Here is a 24799-nt window from a genome sequence, read left to right on the forward strand (position 1 = left end):
TGCTGCAGCGGGACACTGGCGGCTACAGGGACTCTCACAGGAGTTCCTGGAGGATTTTTGGGCCCGGCTTTGGGCTAGTCGACAGGCCCGCAGGATCTCGACTTTCCAGTGGTGGCTGGTTGCCCCCACAGGGGCTCAGCAGTTGGCACTTGGCTTGTTTTCAGCGGTCTTCCGGCGGCCTGCGTCCGATGCGGCCACCCTATGGAGACACAGAGACATTGCCTATGGGATTGCCCTCAGGTGCAACAGATTTGGCTGCGGATGCTGCGTATTCTGGCCCCCTCTCTCCAGAGGGTATGTTTACGTGGGGTGCCGCTGCTTGGTCGACTTCCTCAGGGCCTGCTATGGGTTATGAGATGGAGCAGGACAGTCAGGCCATTAGATTCATTAGGGGCCAGCCTCGCCTTGTTCCGTCACCGGATTTCTCGTCCGCCACAGCTGGACACAGGAGAGGGATTTACGATGGGAGCTCCTCAGTAGCCTCACCATCTCGTTCACCTGGAGGGCCCGGTGTTTCAGGGCCTTTGAGGAGAGACTGGAGCCTCCAGTAGAGACTGTACGGGGGATTTGGCAAGAGTTGATCCACACCCTGCGAGGACAGTATGACCGCATCCCGGATGAGGCGATCTTGCGGCGCCAGGCCTTTCACACCACCTGGCGGCGCAGCAGCCCCTTCTATACCCTACACGCGGGATCCCCCCGTTCGCATTAGAGGCCACCTGTTTGGCTTTTCCCCCCTCCTATTGTATGATTTAGTCCCTCAGTTCTTTGTACTGATGCTTGTATTTTGCAACACCTAGGGAGAGTCTCCCGAGCCGCCTTGCTTTGTTCACTGCTCTGTTTTTCTTATGAGCAGTAGAGGATCTTTTGTAGCCCTATGGGCGTTTTTATATAACTAATGGAAGGATCTTTTCTCAGAAAAAAAAAAAAACCTCACATTGATGTCTTTTGTTATTTTACTTCTTTGATTGTTAACTTTTATATTTTCTTTGTGATTGGTCTCCATTAAGTCCATTAAGTTACTTCTTGTGACCCTTAAATTCCTCTTTTGCCTTTCAAAAATAATAACAATAATCCCCCTTTAAATCTTTCAAAAGTGACTTTCATGGCATTATTGTTCATTCTATTGTTCTTGTGTAAGATGGTTAGCTAAAACGGCCACCTTCCCCATCGAGAAGTGTATGAAAGTTTAGTAGTTAAGAAAAACAATTGTACCAGTAAGACTATGAGCTTGTGTATGGTGGTGTGGTCTTTATGTTTCCTTATTTCTGTTCATTGTTTTGGTGCTGTATTTTGATGGATTCTTGAGTTTTATAGGGATTATTGTGAAGATTAAATGTAAAATATGTGACCGGGCCTTGGCCTATGCGATAAGGGGTTTGAGTGCCACCACCTTGGTTGTGGGATCAAATCCTTTAAAAAAAAGAATATTTACAGTGGATTACAGACCTTATGTGCTACCTATTGTTCCACAATGCTTGCTTTGAGTCTGTAATAGGTCTTCCAATCAGCTGAATATAGTTTAATTATTTTCTCCACAGCATATCTATAGCTCATCTTGGGTTTTGGATTTGGCTTTTTCCTGCATGTAGAACCTAATAACATCCCTTGTGGGAAGCTCATAAGAATGGAATTGTGTCATATGATAGAATGAGTGGCTGTAGTAACTATTAAAGGGTTGTAACTATCACAGAGCCACAAATACATTTTGATAGTGCTAGGAATTTCTGGATAGTTTGAGCATTGATCAATTTTGAGCTCAATGACTTCAGTAAAGCCTATCTATTACATAGATGAGTTCTTATGGGCATTAATATTCAACATCGGCTTTTTCTTGATTGTTCTAGTGCAAACCGTATACTCCCTCTGTAGTTGATTGAATATCATCTTCATGATGCTCAAAACTTGTTAAGAGAGGAATGAGCAATCCGTGTCCATCTACTGCATAGATGAGTGTTTATGGGCATTGATGTTCAACATCAATTTTTTCTTGATTTTTCTAATATAAACAGTACACTCACTCTGTAGTGGACTGAATATCATCTTCATGATACTTAAAAGTTTATCCATACAAAGTACATGTAACAAACAAGGTAATTGCCGGCTTTGCAAACTTTTCTTTTGGAAGTAGTGAGATTGACAAAATTGCAAACCTTGTATCTCGTAATGATTAAGCATGAATCATCCTGTGTTCTATTGAAGGAATGCATGGAGACTACAAGAAGAGAAAGAGGATAAGACTAGACAGTGATGCTTGAGGTAAAAATCGAAGACCCTTGCTTGTGGGCCCCTATGGCCATAGGGGCTTTCATTACAATAATCACTAGTACTTCAAAATCAAGAGTGACCACCATGAGTTTCGCTTTTAAACTAGCGACCAAACCTTCACTGTATAAACTCAATACCAGAACTGTAAGATCCCTGTTCCCACCGAGCAATGGATTCGGGGTACTGACAGCGGAAGTAGCGCTTCTCGCACGGGACAGGGTCCCACACTCGGGGCCTCGCCCACGGATATCCGGATAAGAGACTAATCCGTCGGTTGTTCCAAAACCGAACCCGAAAAAACTTCCTTAACCGGAAAGCACGGGCGATTCCACCAGGATAACTTTTTACTCTAACGTAGTCAAGATCATTTCTGATCGAGATGATCCGATTACATCTATAAGATACTTAGTCAGTTCAAGGAAGAAACTTGCACTTGGATCATTGGGATCAACGCTTTTTTCCCCATTCAAGAGGCACAGCCGTTGATTCCTATCCATAGAACAGTTTCTGTCCGGGATTTTTTTTTTTTTCTATCGTAAAAACAAAAGTTTGAGTCTCGATTTACGGATCCATCAGTCCAGCCTAACCCCATCCGATCCCATGGGTTAGCCAACCGCCCAACCACTGTAGTGATGGGATCCAATTAAAAATTTGGTTAGGTTTTGTCCCGGGTACCAAGGAAAAGAGTTCCAAGGCCCCCTAGCCGGATGTTCATGCAAAATAAAACTAGTCACACCACTCACACACCCAATATGAAATTGCCCTTTTTCAACCAGATTCAACCAGTTTAAAACAATCCTTTAATAAAACCATAGTATCATTGATCACCATCTTCCAATTTATCCAATTGATTCTTAATTTCCCATCATTCCTTCATCAGAGTATCTATGGCATCATCGGTAACTAGAACGCTCAGGAGCCGTTTCGATAGTTCCTAGCCCATAATACTTGGCAATATAATCACTTAACAAGATGGACTCTCGTTGAAGATCAGCAAGATCAACCAACAGATCCATATAAGGAGCCATGGACTCATCCATTGAAGACCAGCAAGGTCAATCAACCAGATCCATGCTCGATTTCAGAAAACAACTCCAACTCGGTTCCAATATCTTCCTCGACGCACGCGTGGGTATCCTAGGCGACCCAGAGCCCGAGCACCGTATGGTCAGCACCCTCTAGGATCCTTCGCAGGTAACCTAGCGCTTCACGCATAGGCCGCTTCCTTGGCCCCTCATCCACCGTACCGGAAGCTCACCATTTTAATCGCACCGAGGCTGGTCAAGACCTCGGCCGACCTTGCTACGCGAGACGTCCTTCATTGACTCCCCGTCAGCAGTTGCAACTTTCTCATCACGACCTTAATCACAAGACGGTCAAAATGCTCCCCCCAGCATTCTTGACATAAATCAATCATTTACAGACAGCATTTACAAACAGCATTTACAAACAGTTTACAATACAATTTCTATTTTAACTTTCATTTTTCCACATTATCCCTCCTCAATCTACATTACTTATTCCATATTCCATTTATATGTATACTCATCCCATCACATCATTTCCATCCCATCACTTCAGATTCCCTCACATCACAATCGTATATTCACATCCATACATCCACAACTATATGCGTACATTCACATCTACATGCATACATCTACATCCCTATGCATACATCCACATCCACATTCACATTCACCTCTATACATCTACATCTACATGCATACATCCACATCTCCATTCACATCTACATCTATACATCTACATCTACATGCATCCATCCACCTCCACATCCACATCTACATCTATACATCTACATCTACATGCATACATCCATATCTCCATTCCCATCTACATCTATACATCTACATCTACATGCATTCATCTACCTCCACATCCACATCTACATCTATACATCTACATCTACATGTATACATCCACCTCCACATCCACATCCGTATCTATACATCTACATCTACATGTATACATCCACATCCACATCTATACATCTACATCTACATGCATCCATCCACCTCCACATCCACATCTACATCTATACATCTACATCTACATGCATACATCCATATCTCCATTCCCATCTACATTTATACATCTACATCTACATGCATTCATCTACCTCCACATCCACATCTACATCTATACATCTACATCTACATGTATACATCCACCTCCACATCCACATCCGTATCTATACATCTACATCTACATGTATACATCCACATCTCCATTCACATCTACATCTATACATCTACATCTACATGCATCCATCCACCTCCACATCCACATCTACATCTATACATCTACATCTACATGCAAACATCCACATCTCCATGCATAATAAAATTCTTTTAATTAATCTAGGATGATAGTTCCTAGAATATGGTAGGAAGTCCTCTTTTTATGCTTTGAATGAATTTATTTTATGCGTAATTTCTATAAAAATTTTGCCATAGCTCCGCTACTATGACTGATAAATCTCAAATTTTTTTCTAAGGGATAAAGCTCATTATTAAAGAAATAATTAGAATGGTCTCTAATTGGATCATCAATCCATAATGGTCTCTAATTGGATCATTAAGAAAACAATTAGAATGGTCTCTAATTGGATCATCAATCCATAATGGTCTCTAATTGGATCATTAAGAAAACAATTAGAATGGTCTCTAATTGGATCATCAATCCATAATGGTCTCTAATTGGATCATTAAGAAAACAATTAGAATGGTCTCTAATTGGGTCATCAATCCATAATGGATTGAATCATCAATGTGCATAAACTAAAAGCATAACAAAAAGCCATTAATTTGGCCTCAAGCATAGCTTAATCTTGGGTTAAGGAAAAGCTTTATGAAAAGCTTCATTTGGATTGAGAATGGGTCATGAGTATGACCATTTCTTGAGTGAGAGAGAGAAATTATAAAAAACCATTAGAATTTAAATATAAGTGGAAATTAACTTCTATAGCATTTATTAAATTATGTAACTCTTCACTACTATTCACCAATTAACTTCAATAGCATTTAAAAAAAACCATACCAATTAAACTTCTCAAGCTTGAGAGGGGTTGAGAAGGGAGAATCATTGAGAAATCATAGAAAAGATCAAAATTCAATATACTTACCTTATGATTTGCTTGATTCTTTATTCACGGTAGAGGCCCCCAACCAATCAATTGGTTTAGTATGTTGATGGAGCCACCAATGGGGATTGAAGAAAGAGGGAAGTATCAAAAACTAGTGAAATATTAAAGAATTCACAGTTCTTGGCTTAGGTAGAGTAGAGTAACAAGGCATAAGACACTATATATTTTAGCTTAGGTGGAGTAGAGTAACAAAGCATAAGACTCTATCTAATTTGGCTTAGGTGGAGTAGAGTAACAAGCATAAGAGACTATATATTTTGGCTTAGGTGGAGTAGAGTAACAAAGCATAAGAGACTATATTTTGGCTTAGGTGGAGTAGAGTAACAAAGCATAAGAGACTATATTTTGGCTTAGGTGGAGTAGAGTAACAAAGCATAAGAGACTATATTTTGGCTTAGGTGGAGTAGAGTAACAATGCATAAGACATTATATTTTTTTTAACAAGGGGAGGCTTCTATTTATAGGAAAATTTGAGCTCCTAACCAAACAAACTGATTCTAGAATTTTCCAAGTCAGTTTGGTTGAATTTGGACTAGATTTAGACCTAGTTTGGTTACTTTTTGATTCGGTTTGGTTCCATTTTGATTTGGTTTGGTTCAAGAGAGATGAGAGATAAAAATATCACATTATTTTTTAGTTTAAAACCCTAAACCTTGTACATTTTCAACTCTTCATCTTATGTGAAATATGCACCTCCTTTAAAGAATTCCCCTTCCTTACATATGTGTCAAAATTTTATTGCTCATAGTTTTTTACTAATAAACCTTGTACATTTTCAACTCTTCATCTTATGTGAAATGTGCACCTCCTTTAAAGAACTCCTCTTCCTTACATATGTGTCATAGTTTTTTTACTAATAAACCTTGTACATTTTCAACTCTTCATCTTATGTGAAATATGCACCTCCTTTAAAGAACTCCCCTTCCTTACATATGTGTTTATTTACTAATAAACCTTGTACATTTTCAACTCTTCATCTTATGTGAAATATGCACCTCCTTTAAAGAACTCCCCTTCCTTACATATGTGTTTATTTACTAATAAACCTTGTACATTTTCAACTCTTCATCTTATGTGAGCATTTACTCATTTTTGGATACCCAAAATATCTCATATTTTTAATATTGCTCATAGTTTTTTTTTTACTAATAAATCTTGTACATTTTCAACTCTTCATCTTATGTGAGCATTTACTCATTTTTGGGTATCTTCTTTTACAAATTGGATTTATCTCCTCCCTACACATGGATTGATGCTATTGGCCCATAGAAACCTTAATTGGACCATAGTCTAAAGATTTCTGAAAATCTAGACCCTTAGGCTAAGGTTCTTTATACCTATTTCCAATTAATTCCAATTGCACATTGGAAAATTCTTTTTAAATTTCTGTTTCAGGAAAACTCATCTGAATTATAAGAGATATTTTTCTATCCAAAAATATTCAAAATCTGAATATTCTCTCTCTAGAATATTTTCTCTCTCTAGGTTAAAACAGCCACAAACAAGATCTCTTATATTTTAGAAAAGGAATTGATTACAGGGGAATATACTAGACATCAAAAAGGGGTTGGGGGAGGAATCTTACATTCTACCCCACTTAAAAAACGCGAGATGTCCTCATCTCGCAACTTGGAATAATTTCGCAAGATGCACGAATATGAGACTTAGAGAAAAATTTTAATCACGATTAACCACCAAGAACAAGTCTTAAAGAGAGCAAGATTCAAAATAAGAACAAGATTTAAGCTTTATTCATTCACGGAACTTATACAGTAAAGATAGAGAAACTCTTTACACTTCCATAAGCCCGTCCATCATATGGTCACAAAAGCAGTCCTCACAAGCTGCACAAGTATAGGGTAACTCATCTATGGGAATGATTCTGCTGGTTATTTCCGCACCTATCTCAGTGGTATGAGGTGATCTAACAAAAGGACCTCTGAGAGGCAAGCTAAAAACGGGGTAAAGGCATATCTTCTCATGAGGAAGAAAACACGCCAGTAAGAAGACCCGCTCAGAAAACCCAAGATGCCTTGATCTCATGACGCAGTAGTATCGGGGACCCAAACCCAAGGCTTCGATAACCATGGCCAAGCGGACATTGTTACGAAAGTGCTGCTGACCCCAGGGTGTTACCCTAGTTATGTTTTGATAGGTCCGCCATTTGGTCTGCGCTACAGAAGTTCCTAGGTGAGGAAAAAGTGAGCGCTCATACTGTTCTATAAAGTCTTTCTTCACAGACTCTCTTGTGTCTTGAAGGTGAGAAATCATCAGGGATAAAACTAATTCCTGTTGCCAGGCCGCCATGAAGGAGATTAAGAAAGAAAGGAGATTGATGGGAGTAAGATTACTGTGAGCGACAAGTAAAAGTTACGACTTATATAGAGGAAGGAGCTAGCGTAACCTAGAAGCCAACGGTAACTTGCCACTGAAGTTTTACCGTCTTTCCATGATTTGAGTTTGACACATTTTTCTATAGAAGGCATTAAGAATTTTGAGATGAGGAGATAAAAGAACTTGTAGGCTAAGTCACCTTCAGATATAAGGATCACAATATCTGGGGGATAACTTCTTATACTCCCCAAGAGATAAAGAACTTCTTTTGGGCCGTACTCGAATGAAAACCAAAACCTTGGTATCCGAAACACCGATTCTCACTTCTAAACTCATTGTTCTAAATCCTTAAAACAGGCGTGACTCCTGAGAAGTATTCTAGGAAAAGGGTCTTCCTTTTTTAAACAGAATTTTTCTTTTATTTTAGAGAGGGAATAATTATAAGATCAGAAAGGAAGATTCGTACTCCAGTATACCTCAAAGGCTGGGGAGGAATCTTACATTCTACCCCACTTAAAAAGTGCGAGATGTCCTCATCTCGCAAGGTAGAGGATAACTCTTTTTCTTAAGATCCAATTTTTATTCTGGGGTTGCTTATATTCTGGTCAACCCAACAGAACACTGGGATAAATATCCCTTATATAGAACTCATCATTAAATAACAATTCATTTAACATGATAATGGTCCATTAGACCGAAAAATTTCCTTCGGAACATTCCTCCACGGAAACTTCAGTCAAGCAAGTTCTCAATTTGACATCCCTTAACTTGATCTACCGGTCAAGTATTAATAGCAGCAATCTGACAGCACAACCCACTAATCTCATAGTGATTTGCTGAATTCATTATCATCATTCTAGTTATGAATATCATCACAGGGACTCGTCCCATTCCCCCTCATTGTGGTTTCATTATATTTCAACTAATTTTTAAAAATCAACATTTTTCAATCAGCATTTTCAATCAGAATCCAAATCAATTCATTCATTCTCAAACAGAATTAAAAATCATATCAATCACATTCGAAATCATCATCTAGATAGCATTAACGCTTATAATTTCAAGTCTTAGATTTACTCGTATATACTGTCAGTAAAGAGCTGCAGTATACTCTCGGTATATACGGGTAGTCACGGCCCTTGGAATTATAAGGTAAATACTATCATGTCTAGGCCTCAAGCAAGTCCGGGTTTCTATATAATTGCGATACTTCCATCTGAAGAACCAATTACCAAATTATGAATTTCAGTTTGAATATCAAATTGTATGAGTTATATCACACAATTATAACCTTTTTGTGTTTCTTGATAAATTTTTGACATATTTATCTTCTCAGTTGATCTTTATTAACCAAATGCTCTGATACCAACTGTAAGATCCCTGTTCCCACCGAGCAATGGATTCGGGGTACTGACAGCGGAAGTAGCGCTTCTCGCACGGGACAGGGTCCCACACTCGGGGCCTCGCCCACGGATATCCGGATAAGAGACTAATCCGTCGGTTGTTCCAAAACCGAACCCGAAAAAACTTCCTTAACCGGAAAGCACGGGCGATTCCACCAGGATAACTTTTTACTCTAACGTAGTCAAGATCATTTCTGATCGAGATGATCCGATTACATCTATAAGATACTTAGTCAGTTCAAGGAAGAAACTTGCACTTGGATCATTGGGATCAACGCTTTTTTCCCCATTCAAGAGGCACAGCCGTTGATTCCTATCCATAGAACAGTTTCTGTCCGGGATTTTTTTTTTTCTATCGTAAAAACAAAAGTTTGAGTCTCGATTTACGGATCCATCAGTCCAGCCTAACCCCATCCGATCCCATGGGTTAGCCAACCGCCCAACCACTGTAGTGATGGGATCCAATTAAAAATTTGGTTAGGTTTTGTCCCGGGTACCAAGGAAAAGAGTTCCAAGGCCCCCTAGCCGGATGTTCATGCAAAATAAAACTAGTCACACCACTCACACACCCAATATGAAATTGCCCTTTTTCAACCAGATTCAACCAGTTTAAAACAATCCTTTAATAAAACCATAGTATCATTGATCACCATCTTCCAATTTATCCAATTGATTCTTAATTTCCCATCATTCCTTCATCAGAGTATCTATGGCATCATCGGTAACTAGAACGCTCAGGAGCCGTTTCGATAGTTCCTAGCCCATAATACTTGGCAATATAATCACTTAACAAGATGGACTCTCGTTGAAGATCAGCAAGATCAACCAACAGATCCATATAAGGAGCCATGGACTCATCCATTGAAGACCAGCAAGGTCAATCAACCAGATCCATGCTCGATTTCAGAAAACAACTCCAACTCGGTTCCAATATCTTCCTCGACGCACGCGTGGGTATCCTAGGCGACCCAGAGCCCGAGCACCGTATGGTCAGCACCCTCTAGGATCCTTCGCAGGTAACCTAGCGCTTCACGCATAGGCCGCTTCCTTGGCCCCTCATCCACCGTACCGGAAGCTCACCATTTTAATCGCACCGAGGCTGGTCAAGACCTCGGCCGACCTTGCTACGCGAGACGTCCTTCATTGACTCCCCGTCAGCAGTTGCAACTTTCTCATCACGACCTTAATCACAAGACGGTCAAAATGCTCCCCCCAGCATTCTTGACATAAATCAATCATTTACAGACAGCATTTACAAACAGCATTTACAAACAGTTTACAATACAATTTCTATTTTAACTTTCATTTTTCCACATTATCCCTCCTCAATCTACATTACTTATTCCATATTCCATTTATATGTATACTCATCCCATCACATCATTTCCATCCCATCACTTCAGATTCCCTCACATCACAATCGTATATTCACATCCATACATCCACAACTATATGCGTACATTCACATCTACATGCATACATCTACATCCCTATGCATACATCCACATCCACATTCACATTCACCTCTATACATCTACATCTACATGCATACATCCACATCTCCATTCACATCTACATCTATACATCTACATCTACATGCATCCATCCACCTCCACATCCACATCTACATCTATACATCTACATCTACATGCATACATCCATATCTCCATTCCCATCTACATCTATACATCTACATCTACATGCATTCATCTACCTCCACATCCACATCTACATCTATACATCTACATCTACATGTATACATCCACCTCCACATCCACATCCGTATCTATACATCTACATCTACATGTATACATCCACATCCACATCTATACATCTACATCTACATGCATCCATCCACCTCCACATCCACATCTACATCTATACATCTACATCTACATGCATACATCCATATCTCCATTCCCATCTACATTTATACATCTACATCTACATGCATTCATCTACCTCCACATCCACATCTACATCTATACATCTACATCTACATGTATACATCCACCTCCACATCCACATCCGTATCTATACATCTACATCTACATGTATACATCCACATCTCCATTCACATCTACATCTATACATCTACATCTACATGCATCCATCCACCTCCACATCCACATCTACATCTATACATCTACATCTACATGCAAACATCCACATCTCCATGCATAATAAAATTCTTTTAATTAATCTAGGATGATAGTTCCTAGAATATGGTAGGAAGTCCTCTTTTTATGCTTTGAATGAATTTATTTTATGCGTAATTTCTATAAAAATTTTGCCATAGCTCCGCTACTATGACTGATAAATCTCAAATTTTTTTCTAAGGGATAAAGCTCATTATTAAAGAAATAGTTAGAATGGTCTCTAATTGGATCATCAATCCATAATGGTCTCTAATTGGATCATTAAGAAAACAATTAGAATGGTCTCTAATTGGATCATCAATCCATAATGGTCTCTAATTGGATCATTAAGAAAACAATTAGAATGGTCTCTAATTGGATCATCAATCCATAATGGTCTCTAATTGGATCATTAAGAAAACAATTAGAATGGTCTCTAATTGGGTCATCAATCCATAATGGATTGAATCATCAATGTGCATAAACTAAAAGCATAACAAAAAGCCATTAATTTGGCCTCAAGCATAGCTTAATCTTGGGTTAAGGAAAAGCTTTATGAAAAGCTTCATTTGGATTGAGAATGGGTCATGAGTATGACCATTTCTTGAGTGAGAGAGAGAAATTATAAAAAACCATTAGAATTTAAATATAAGTGGAAATTAACTTCTATAGCATTTATTAAATTATGTAACTCTTCACTACTATTCACCAATTAACTTCAATAGCATTTAAAAAAAACCATACCAATTAAACTTCTCAAGCTTGAGAGGGGTTGAGAAGGGAGAATCATTGAGAAATCATAGAAAAGATCAAAATTCAATATACTTACCTTATGATTTGCTTGATTCTTTATTCACGGTAGAGGCCCCCAACCAATCAATTGGTTTAGTATGTTGATGGAGCCACCAATGGGGATTGAAGAAAGAGGGAAGTATCAAAAACTAGTGAAATATTAAAGAATTCACAGTTCTTGGCTTAGGTAGAGTAGAGTAACAAGGCATAAGACACTATATATTTTAGCTTAGGTGGAGTAGAGTAACAAAGCATAAGACTCTATCTAATTTGGCTTAGGTGGAGTAGAGTAACAAGCATAAGAGACTATATATTTTGGCTTAGGTGGAGTAGAGTAACAAAGCATAAGAGACTATATTTTGGCTTAGGTGGAGTAGAGTAACAAAGCATAAGAGACTATATTTTGGCTTAGGTGGAGTAGAGTAACAATGCATAAGACATTATATTTTTTTTAACAAGGGGAGGCTTCTATTTATAGGAAAATTTGAGCTCCTAACCAAACAAACTGATTCTAGAATTTTCCAAGTCAGTTTGGTTGAATTTGGACTAGATTTAGACCTAGTTTGGTTACTTTTTGATTCGGTTTGGTTCCATTTTGATTTGGTTTGGTTCAAGAGAGATGAGAGATAAAAATATCACATTATTTTTTAGTTTAAAACCCTAAACCTTGTACATTTTCAACTCTTCATCTTATGTGAAATATGCACCTCCTTTAAAGAATTCCCCTTCCTTACATATGTGTCAAAATTTTATTGCTCATAGTTTTTTACTAATAAACCTTGTACATTTTCAACTCTTCATCTTATGTGAAATGTGCACCTCCTTTAAAGAACTCCTCTTCCTTACATATGTGTCATAGTTTTTTTACTAATAAACCTTGTACATTTTCAACTCTTCATCTTATGTGAAATATGCACCTCCTTTAAAGAACTCCCCTTCCTTACATATGTGTTTATTTACTAATAAACCTTGTACATTTTCAACTCTTCATCTTATGTGAAATATGCACCTCCTTTAAAGAACTCCCCTTCCTTACATATGTGTTTATTTACTAATAAACCTTGTACATTTTCAACTCTTCATCTTATGTGAGCATTTACTCATTTTTGGATACCCAAAATATCTCATATTTTTAATATTGCTCATAGTTTTTTTTTTACTAATAAATCTTGTACATTTTCAACTCTTCATCTTATGTGAGCATTTACTCATTTTTGGGTATCTTCTTTTACAAATTGGATTTATCTCCTCCCTACACATGGATTGATGCTATTGGCCCATAGAAACCTTAATTGGACCATAGTCTAAAGATTTCTGAAAATCTAGACCCTTAGGCTAAGGTTCTTTATACCTATTTCCAATTAATTCCAATTGCACATTGGAAAATTCTTTTTAAATTTCTGTTTCAGGGAAACTCATCTGAATTATAAGAGATATTTTTCTATCCAAAAATATTCAAAATCTGAATATTCTCTCTCTAGAATATTTTCTCTCTCTAGGTTAAAACAGCCACAAACAAGATCTCTTATATTTTAGAAAAGGAATTGATTACAGGGGAATATACTAGACATCAAAAAGGGGTTGGGGGAGGAATCTTACAAGAACAATGACCTGTAATGGTACACCAGCTGGCCTTCTTGCGGAGGGCAGTCCAAAGCATCAGCCCCGACTGACATCGTCACCGCCGCTGCCGCTACAACACCACCACCGCAATATCGTGCTGGACTTTAGCACAATGACCAGTAAGGGTACACCAGCTCGCCGTTGCGGAGGGCAGTCCAAATCATGAGCCCCGACCGACATCGTCAACAGAAACACTGCCGCTGCCGCTACCACCACCACCACAATATTGCTGCACACAACCAAAAGCCGATGCTTATATATTAGCTCCATGTCTTGAACCAATGCACGAAATAATTACAACACGCAAACCAAATGACCAGGTAATGGAGAGAGAGAGAGAGAGAGAGAGAGCGAGCGAGCAAGGGCGATTCAATAATGACGTTCTTGCTCATACGACCGAAATAGATATATATATATATATATAGATATAGATATAGAGAGAGAGAGAGCGCGAGCAAGCACATAGTCTCCTTTCCTTATATATTACCACTTAGCTAGCCTACCCATTACTACTCATGATATATATTAGCTACACATGCAACACTAGTTGTCCTTCTCTCTCTCTCACGACAGCGAAGCTACCTACCTGCTGCTGCAAAGAGCCATGGCTATTGAAATGTGAATGTAAGTATCACACAGTGAGTGTATGCAAAATGCAATGCTCAAGGGTTTCTTGGCAAACTCTTTTATAGAATCCAGCCCTACCTATATTTTTCCCAAAAAGATCTGGCCTTTTAACATGCCATCATTACGCTGCATAAACTGAATCCCCAAATAATAATGCAAGGCCCCAAATCTGATATCTAAAATGATGACTGTAAATCATCCTTACAGGCTCAAATCTGATCTATATTGGGTCCCGTGTGAGGAGCATGTCGTCAACGTATAGAATGATGACCAAAAATGTGTCCTTACTCCTCTTCACATAGAGGGTACTCTTTGTTGGACTATTGTAAAAATCATTTGTAACCAAGTATGCATGAATCATCTCATACCATGCTCTAGGAGCCTATTTAAGGCCTTGCAAAGTTTGAAGCATCAATACGGACATGAAAGATTTTGTTCCAATCTGGTACCCGTAAGATGGGCACAGACACTAATGCTTGCTTCAACTTTTCAAAGGATTCCTCACACTCGTCAGTCCAATTAAACTTTACAAGAAGAGCATATAATGGTAGATGGCTAGGACAGCGTACATGTAGATGAATCGACGATAATAGCCACAATGTCCCATGAATATTTATAACCCTTTAGGGTTGATAGGCCGAGGTAATGAGACAATGACATCAATTTTATCCATATCCATTGAAATACCATTGCGAGAAACAATATGGCCCAAAATCTTCCCTTGTCTTACCATGAATTTGCACTTGTCAGGATTCAAGCATATACGATAAACTTGACACTTTTGAAATACAAGTCTGAGGTGTTCTATATGATCATCATGCTCTTGAGAATGAACACATAAATCATCCATGAAGATCTCAAGAAATAGCCTAAGGTACACCTTGAATACATGACTCATTAACCGTCTCGCTGAAAGGTTGCAGGTGCATTTGTTAGACCAAATGGCATAACACGATAGGCAAAGATGCCATCTTCAGTAGCAAAGGCTGTCTTGTGTTGATCCTTCAGATAAATTGACACTTGATTATAACCAGAAAATCAATCCAAGAAACTATATGCCTTTTTCCCTGCAACACGTTCCAAAACATGATCCGTGATTAGAAGTGGGTAATGATCACGTACAGTAGCTGCATTTACCTTCTTGAGGTTTACACATACTCGAAGTTTGTTGCAAAACATGATCCGTGATTAGAAGTGGGTAATGATCACGTACAGTAGCTGCATTTACCTTCTTGAGGTTTACACATACTCGAAGTTTTCCATTTTTCTTGGGCACCACTACAATAGGGGAGACCCATTCAGTGTGTTCAATCTCATAGATAAATTTTACCTCTAAGAGCTTGTCTATTTCTTCTTTTATCTTTCGTGCAAAATTCTCATTGTAAGTATAAGGACGTTGCTTGTGGTAGGCTTTGCACCCTCTCGCAATGGAATTGTATGCTGACATATGCTTGGATCAACTCCTTTGAGGTCTTTATAACTCCAAGCAAAAACATCGTGATACTCCTTTATTGTTTGAATTAATAACTTCTCCTCATCTAAGGACAAGTTTGTGGCAATCCACACATAGTGAGGCTCTTCTCCTGGCTCAGCGATATCAATTTTTTTTTGCATCTTCTGGACCATCATATGAAACCCCTAACATGCTTGGCTTTTGTGGCATGGGCTATTGAAGAACAATCTTCCGATCTTGAAGAGTGTACTGTGTGAAGTTGGGGAGAACATTGAGACCTTGTTCTTGTCCACTTGAGTCATCACTAATTGAAGACCATGCGGTTTTGAGCTCTCTTTTGCAATCTTGCATCAGAGTTTTTCGTTCAACCTTTATCTTTGCACTTCCGACACTCTCTTTTGAATCTGTTTGAGACTTGAGTTTTTGTTTTGGTCTCTTTGTTTTTTTACGATTTTTGCCTAACAGTTTTTAGCTTTTCTCTTGGTTGGAATCCATCTGATCGTTTTACTTGGTCTTTGATACTATCTTGTGCTTGGACATAGTATAGATATCCATTCTTTCCTGAGAAGTGAGGTGGTGGTGGAGAGTGTTCATTCTTAAACTCCTCGTCTTCTTTTTTTATTCTCTCACATCGTTCCCTCTCATCTTGTTTACGGATTCTCTTATGGCTCTTACAGCATTTACGTTTGGGTCGACTTCGAGGGATCTCTATTTGAACCTCCCTTCCTCTCAAGAGTAGGTGTGTCTTTCTTAACTCTTCCTCGGGGATTATCACATCATCATCAAAATCAGAGTCCCATCCATCTTCCTTATCAGCATCATTAGCAGATTCGAGTGTTAAATCCTCCACCAAGACTTCCTCTACATGCAGTGTTGTTGTGGATGCATCCCCATAGTACAAATCATCTAGAAGGTCACGTGGTTGTACCATTCGTATAGGAATAATGTCATATCCATCTAAGTCACAAAATTGAATTGGCTTAGGTAAAGCACATGTCGATAATGTTGCAAGGACATGACTCCATTCTAGGGGATCAATTAAGTGCTCAGGAAAGGGTTGTGGAATGTATGCCTCATCTGATACACTTCGATTACCCTTAAGTCTCTCAGTGTTGAAATCCTTACATGAGGCTCCACACATCCGCAGATCTTCTCGCCCATCTGACAATGTAACTCTTGAGCCCTCAGATAAAGCAGAGTCAAACTCATCTATTGGAGACTGCGTTACATCACGATATGAGTGATTCCTTAGGTTGACCCTTGTGATTACAGAATCATGTCGAAGGTACAAATAATTGTATCCCCAATCTTGAATCATTTGAAATTGTTGCATGAATGGTCTACCCAATGTCACTTCATAGTTTGGATGCTGTCCAAAATCCACTACTGCAAATGTGTGCTCATATTCAATCCCACATGTGGTGACCAATATGTTCTCTAGCAGTCCAATGGGATGTTCTAAGCTTCCATCTGCTAGCTGCAAGCGCATCCTGGTAATCCTAATGGTTTGCCCCACTTTTCCCAAATGGACCTCACAATGCCCACTCCTGCACCACTATCAAGTATTGCAGTTGAAGCAACTTGTCGCACTTCTAATGGGAGGGTAGCATTTCCCTGATCGTCCTCACAAAATTTTCCTACTTTGTTGATAGGAACTCGCATAACATGCTTTGTCTCAGGGTGTATAGTACATTGATGGTGACCCTTTTGTAGCAATACCTGCTCTGATAAACATGTGGCAATAATATTCCACAACTCTGGTCAAAGCTTTATCAAATCAATTGGTAGCCGCCTAGCAACATCAAAGAATTTTGTTCCCCTGGTGCTTGGCTTGGATATGCGGGACTTTCAAAGAGATTTTCCTTGGATGAATATGATGCATATTCCTCCTCCACATAGCCTGGGTTTACCAAGTCTCTACATATATTTGAATTGTCGTAGTCAACAACCCTCACAGGAGCAGTCCTAGGAGTAGGAGGTTGAGCTCTAAGAACAGGTCGTGCTTGCTCTTGTGCCATCGGTGGCTTACGTTCAAAATTAGTATACTGTTGATGCATTTGTGGAGTCACTCCACCCCTTTGCTGCTCACGCTCCTATCTCGTTCTCGCAATGCGAGTACATTCCTGTGTGGTGTGGGTAAAGTTCCAAGCACAGGCCTAGCACCACTTCTTTGTGGGTTGGTTTGTGACTAGAGGAGAAAAGGTATTACATTCTTCGGTTTTATGGTTACCGCCACATGCTCCACAAAGATGAGGACCTGTAGGTAGTACACTCCTCATTCGCTGCTGCTGTTGTTGTGGCTGCATGGGTGGGCGATAGGTTAGTCCCAATCTCCTTAGTACTAGGTTAGCTATCTGGTCTGGATTTACTAGCGCACTAGACCCTGAACTTTGGTCATCACCCCACTGATCCCTAGGTTTCACCTTAGGGCCATAACCATCTTGGAATTTGAAGTTATCTGTGAAATCCATAGCATCATGGCAACACTCATTGAAATTTGTATGCTTCTTTGCATAGAGATGTGTATGTAGTGTTGAATTTTTGAGTCCTTTTAAGAAGAGAGAAATTAATCGACTCTGGTTGGGATTCTCATCTTCTGGGCAACAATTAATGTACTGCTTCATTCTATTTACACAATCTCTAACACTCTCAGTCTCGCCTTGCTTGAAAGAGTAGATGTTTGCTACCGTGTCATGTTGAATCCCCATCAAGGAAAAAGCATGAATCTCTCTTCTAGAACTCGTAAAGAAGATTTGTTTGAAGCCTCTCTAGTGCCTGAAACCAAGCAAGGGCCTTTCCCTCAAGAGTGAGCCCAAATCCTTCAATTTGCATATGCTTGTCAGTCACTTGCTCAGCTCGAACTGCTTGCCTAAATGCTGCTACATGGTCATATGGATCTCCCGACCCTTCGTACTTCTTTACCAGTTTCTGAAGAGTTGATGGCCTTACTTGTCTTGAATACTCATCATAGGGCCTACAGCCTCTCACTCTCAGTGGGAATTGTTCCTCTCTTTGGTAAGATGGTCCACATGCATCCCAAATTGGTGTGGGTCTCCTATTACCTACCTCACCAACCCCCTCCAAAGATCTTGTTACCTGCATTTCAGGAGGTGCATTTATGGGAGGCCGAGTTGGCTCCCCTACCCTCCGATTGTCATAGTGAGAGAAACGTTGTTGTGGTGTGATCTGTGGTCGCACTTTTGGTGTAGGATAATATCTTGGTGCTAGAGTTGGGCTACTTGCAGTGGTCCACTTTGATGTTGAGGGTCCCTCTCTAATGAACTCTCGTAGGGGAGGAGCAGCAGTTTCTCCAAGAAAGGGTGTCTCTCCTGGTTTAGCTGTAAGTGTTGAGAACACTTCCATGAATAATGGTTGTCCTTTCCACGTGAGCTCCCGAATCTCCTTCCAATCTAAGGTTCGGTATTCATTGGCCCATTTATCAACGATTCGGTTCTTATATTCTGCAAGCTTCTCGACTACCACCACAAGTGCTAGAGGAAGATCTAGCTCTGGCAATCTAGTTGTGGCATAATATCCTTCTAAAGAGTCCTTATAGACCTCTTGAAGTGGGTCATCCGGTAAGACCTTTGTCACTGGAATTTGTCGTACAAACTCCCATTGGTTCTCAGCCCCCTGATCCATTTTGCTCTTGCCTTTCCTATCCCTTTCCAAATTTAGATCTACAAAAAGTAAATCATCTATGGATGGCTTTGAGGACTGGGCATTGGATGGTCCAAGCATGTCCGGCTCAATGAGCCAATCATCTCTAGACTCCCTTGCTCTGGAAAGCTTTGATAAGTCTAAGAACTCGCTTTTAGAGAGCTCCCCTAATTTGTCTACATTCTCTGGATGATAGGTGACTTCGTTAGCGAACACCATCTCCACCCATGTACATGTTACCCTGGTCATTGACTAGAGGTGCTCTATCAAGCTCTGAGAAAAAGTCTGCGATCTTAACAAGATACCGTTGTTGTGGATCCCCAGCTCCTTGAGCATTCGTGTAGACATATTGAAGTCTCACATTGAGTGGTAACCCCATGGTGTGGGCTTCAAATGGATTAAAAGATCTTGTGCGTGTCCTATTTGGGGCTAAGGGATGACTATTTGTCCATGGACAATGAGCTAGTTGTTCTGGAAAGGGTATCAGATTGGGATTCGGAAAAGGTTTCAGCAATATCTGCTAAATTTCCTACCGATTGGGTCCCACTTTCCTGCGTAGGTACTCTAGAAGGTGCCCTAGGCCCTATGGCAGTGTCTATATGACGTCCCGACCGCAAGTGCATAAGGTCAAATTTTAAGGTTTTTTTATTATTATTTATAAACCCTACCTAACCACTAAATGCAACTAACATGAATATGTGTGTAACTATCTTTTTTTTAAAATTATTATTATTATTTTTTAATTATTATTATTATTTTACTAATTACACAAAAATACTAATTATGCACAAAATTACAAAAATTTAAAAAAAAATGCAAGTTACACTAATTATGCAAAAAAATTACAGAAAATTAAAAAATACAGATTATGCAAAAAATATGGACTCAAAATAAAACACATAAATTACAGATTTTTCTTTTCTTTTCTCTTTTTTTAAAAATTTATTTTTATTATTTTTTTTTCTTTTATTTTTTTTATTTTTATTAATTCTCAAGCTCTTACTTCCCTAGCATGCACACAAACCTTGAAGCTTAATGGAACTTGAAATAAACATGCATTCTCAATCACTACTCAAGCTATGCCTTGCCCATGGATAAGCTACAAGCTATGGATAAGCTTAAGCTTGAATCCACTACCACACAAAGCCTAATAGAGAATCCACAAGCATCCACAAAGAAGCATGCATACTAGAGAAATAGAGAAAAAGAGAGACAATCATCATCTCATTGCATTGAATTAAAAAGAGCATTGCTCATACAATAGTGTAGATGGGGAGAGAGAAGAGCTTGCACCTCTATGAAAAAGAGGGAGAGCTAGTCTCAAGAGAGCTCAAACATGAGTGTAGCCCAATGTGTCCCTAAGCTCTCAAATGAGCCACTTTTTATACTAAAACTCCTAAAACTCCCAAAACTTCCCATGTGGGATTATTCTTAAGCCCACTCCCACACTCATCTACAACTTGGAACTCTTTACAAGAGCCCTAAATAAGAATGTCAAGTCTCTTGTTTTCCTGCTTGCATCTTTGTATTGCATTTTTGCATTGATCACCACTCGTCACGCAACAAGCCCTCCGGCTCCTGTTCTCCAGCCCACACGTCGGCCCTCTGTCTGTCGCCTTCCACCTGTCTTCGCCTGACTTCAGCACCCGCCAGTGCTTCCATAGCCGGCGCCCTCTGCAAAACTGCACCAAGGCGGCTCTTTCTTTTACATGTTGGTCAGCCACACGACCACCAGTTCTCGCCTCGCTGACGTCCCCTGACTACAGGGCTTCACCAATGCGGCTCCCCTCCTCTTGTCGGCACACTCTAGTCCGTCGCCCGCAGCCACGCTTCCCTCTGCTGCTATCACCAGCTCTCTGCCGGCTTCAACTACTGCAGCGCCTGTAGTCCAGCCTTTCGCCTTCGCACCCAGAGGCCGTCACACAGCCAGCCTCTTTCTCTTCCCACGGTCCTCTCGGGGACTAGCCACCCTTTGCAGACACCATAGGCGGCCCTTTGTTGACGTATCCTGGCTACAGCTCCTCGCCAGCTATACACATCTTCCAGAAGAACCCGCCAGCTGTGTATTCTCGAACAACTTGCCAGCTTCCTCTATAGGGCATCTTTTTTACATTCTTGCGCCACCTTTCCGTACCATTTACACGTCACCCTCAAGCCTTCCTTTTATGCCATATTCAATGAAACATTGGCCCCTTCATCTTTAATTGCTCCCATGCTTCCACCCTCAAATACAACCTTCCAGTACCCATTCAAGCAACCGAGCGGCTGATACCATCTCCAGCAAACCACGCTCCAGACAAGCCTGTACATGCTCACATCAAAACCGTCCACCCTGAACACCTGCCAACGCATTCCAAAGCAAAACTCTTCACACATGCCATGCATCCATATGTACACAAGCCCAAAACATCTCTCAAAAAAACGCTTGACATACTTTGCCAACGCCCCCATCTGCTAGAGCATTCATGCTCAGCAGTAAAAGATAAAGTCCAAAGCTATCCACCAGGATCAAAAGGAAACAGCTGTAAGTCACCATCCCATTTCCCAATATCTGTTAAAACCAATGGCTGTATCACTACATACCAAACATCAACCATATGTGTCACAAAATCATTTGAGAACGCTTCACCCACAACAAACCTCCTTGTCTTCAAAACCTGTGGCATTGCAACCTTTAGCATCCACTTCATCAACACCAGTGAAGGCCAAGTTCTAGCATTTTGACCTTTATGCAAACAAAAATCCAGATCCTTTCTAGCAGCAGTGTCCCCACAAGCACTTCCAGCTCTTGTAATTCAGGCATCTCTTCACAACCATACAGCTCAGCTGGTTCAGAATCCTTGTCCTCCATGGACTTTGCCTTTAGCATTTCAGCAACACACAAAGCAGCCTTAGTTACACCCTCAACCATATTTGCATCCATCTCCATCTCTGGCTCCTGTTCACATCAAGGCTAGCAACTTCCCACACATCATCCTCAAGGACAATACTCACATCACAACGCTCTTCATCAGCAAAATCAACATGCATACCTTCTTGAATGTTGCCAACCCCCCTAGTATCATCGTCCAAAGACTCCCCAGCACATAATGCATCAAATGGAAAAACATCCACTTCATTCGTCTCGCAGGTACCATACCACCATCAAGCTATCCAAGAAAATCCATAATAATAGGATCGTCCTCCATGCTCTCCATATCCGCATCACAAACCATCTTCACTTCATCACAAGTCTCTACCCCATCCTCCTCCCTTGTAGAATCAGGCAAAGAATCATCCTCAAAGCATTCTGTATCCAGCTCCTCTTCCTTCTTATCATCAGCCAATCCCAAGGCATCATCCTCTTTGCTTCCATGTGCATGCATGTCATCCAGATCCAAATGCAAATGATCTTCAATAGAGCCTTCCAAATCACTGTCATGTACAGCTATGACGTCCAAATCCAAAGAAGAATCCACTGACAACTTCTCATCTGCAAAAGTCTCAAACCTTGGCCCAGATTCCTCATCCTGCTTTTCATCCACCTTTACATGCTTTAAAGACTTTGGAAAAAAATCAGAAGGCACATAGAACATCCCTCTTTGCACCTGTATAGGCCTTTGAGGTTCCTGTCTAATCAAACTTTGCATAGAACTCTTATCCACCTCAACCAAATTTACATGCATATCCCTTGCAGACACAACACCTTCATACGGATAAATACCCATCTCCATTTGCTTCAAAATCTTGCCTTCCTTTTCCCTAGCAACTCTAACTGCATCATCAAATGACTTGGGATTCTTCAACTCAACCCTGACCTTTAAATGGGGTAACAAACCATCAATAAACAAGCTCTTCTTCAAAAACATAGGAGGAATTTCCTGCTTCAATGTCATACACCACTTACCCCACAAACATGTAAATACCTGCACAAAATCATCCAGTGATTGCCCATGGACCTGCTTCAAGATGCTCAACTCGTGTCAAAGCACACTAGAATCCTCCGCTTGGCTGAAAATGCTCCAAAAGACCTTCTTTCAACCTGTCTAAGCTCAAAACACCATGTAGCTCACATGCCGCATCCTGTACTTCAAAATCTTTAAGCCAGCTTCGGGCATCTCCCTTCAAGAAAATCTTTACTAACCTCAGAACCTGCTCTTCATCTGTAACATGATTGCTAATGCATGCCAACTCCATTTTCTCCAAAAAGTCACACACATCCTCACTCTTCCTACCATGAAATTCTGGATAAGACCACATCATGAAACCTGTAACAATCCCAGAGCTCTCCTCAGTGGGACATACACCCTTCTAGGCAAAGAACAACACCAGAGCTCTCCTCAGTGGGGGCACCAGAAAGTTGTCGGAAATTCTGAACACGGAATCACCTGGCCTCTATAGCTGTCCACTCCAACAGCCTTGGAAACACAAACACAAACGGGGGCACCACCAGCTACCGGCTGGAACACTTTTGTCACTTCACCACATCACCCACACCATAAAGACAGCACAAAACAGGGGCACCATAAACCAAAGTAAATACCCAAGCAATTATATTCCTAGTCAAAACATTTCATACAAGCTTCTCCCGACACAGAAGCCTTACTCACACAACCATAAAAACACTCAGGCCTGGATTTACTGCCAAGGGAACTCCACCACGGCCACACCACCTCAGGAATTACGACCTTGCGTCTGACGACCAAGCCTTTGCAACCACAAATACATCAACACTCTGACCTGTCATCGTCACTGCTGCCGAGGATACACCACATCCTTAATCACCGCGAACCACTCGCCTGCATGCTGTGCCAATGACACCAGAAAGAACCCGGCCACTACTCTCTCTTCAGAGGGCGCCCCACCAGCAACCCTCAACTCTCTCTACAGCCCATCACTTCTGTGTGTGTCGCCAGCAGAGCAGCTACACCAACACCTCTCTCTCTCTCTCTGTGTTGATCCTCTGCCAGCCTCACAACAAACCGAAGCACCACATGCCCCTTGTCTCTGTCTTTAACGTGCTATCAGCCCCACCAGCCTCTGCACTTCGCTTGTCCACACCTCTGTCTCCTAGACGACCTCCTCTGCAGCCGCCACAACTTCTCTGCTCATCAACCCCGCACGCTCACGTGCCAGCCACGATCACTTCTGGTTGTAGCCCTCTGGCTCCTCTTCTCCAGCCCACACGTCGGCCCTCTGTCTGTTGCCTTCCACCTGTCTCTTTGCCTGACTTCAGCACCCACCGGTGCTTCCACAGCTGCTGGCGCCCTCTGCAACTGCACCAAGGTGGCTCTTTCTTTCACACGTTGGTCAGCCACACGACCACCAGTTCTCGCCTCGCTGACGACCCCTGACT

This window comes from Cibotium barometz, chromosome 51 (genome assembly GCF_041138505.1).
Source record: "Cibotium barometz isolate CiBa-2024 chromosome 51, ASM4113850v1, whole genome shotgun sequence".
NCBI classification, from domain to species: Eukaryota; Viridiplantae; Streptophyta; class Polypodiopsida; order Cyatheales; family Cibotiaceae; genus Cibotium; species Cibotium barometz.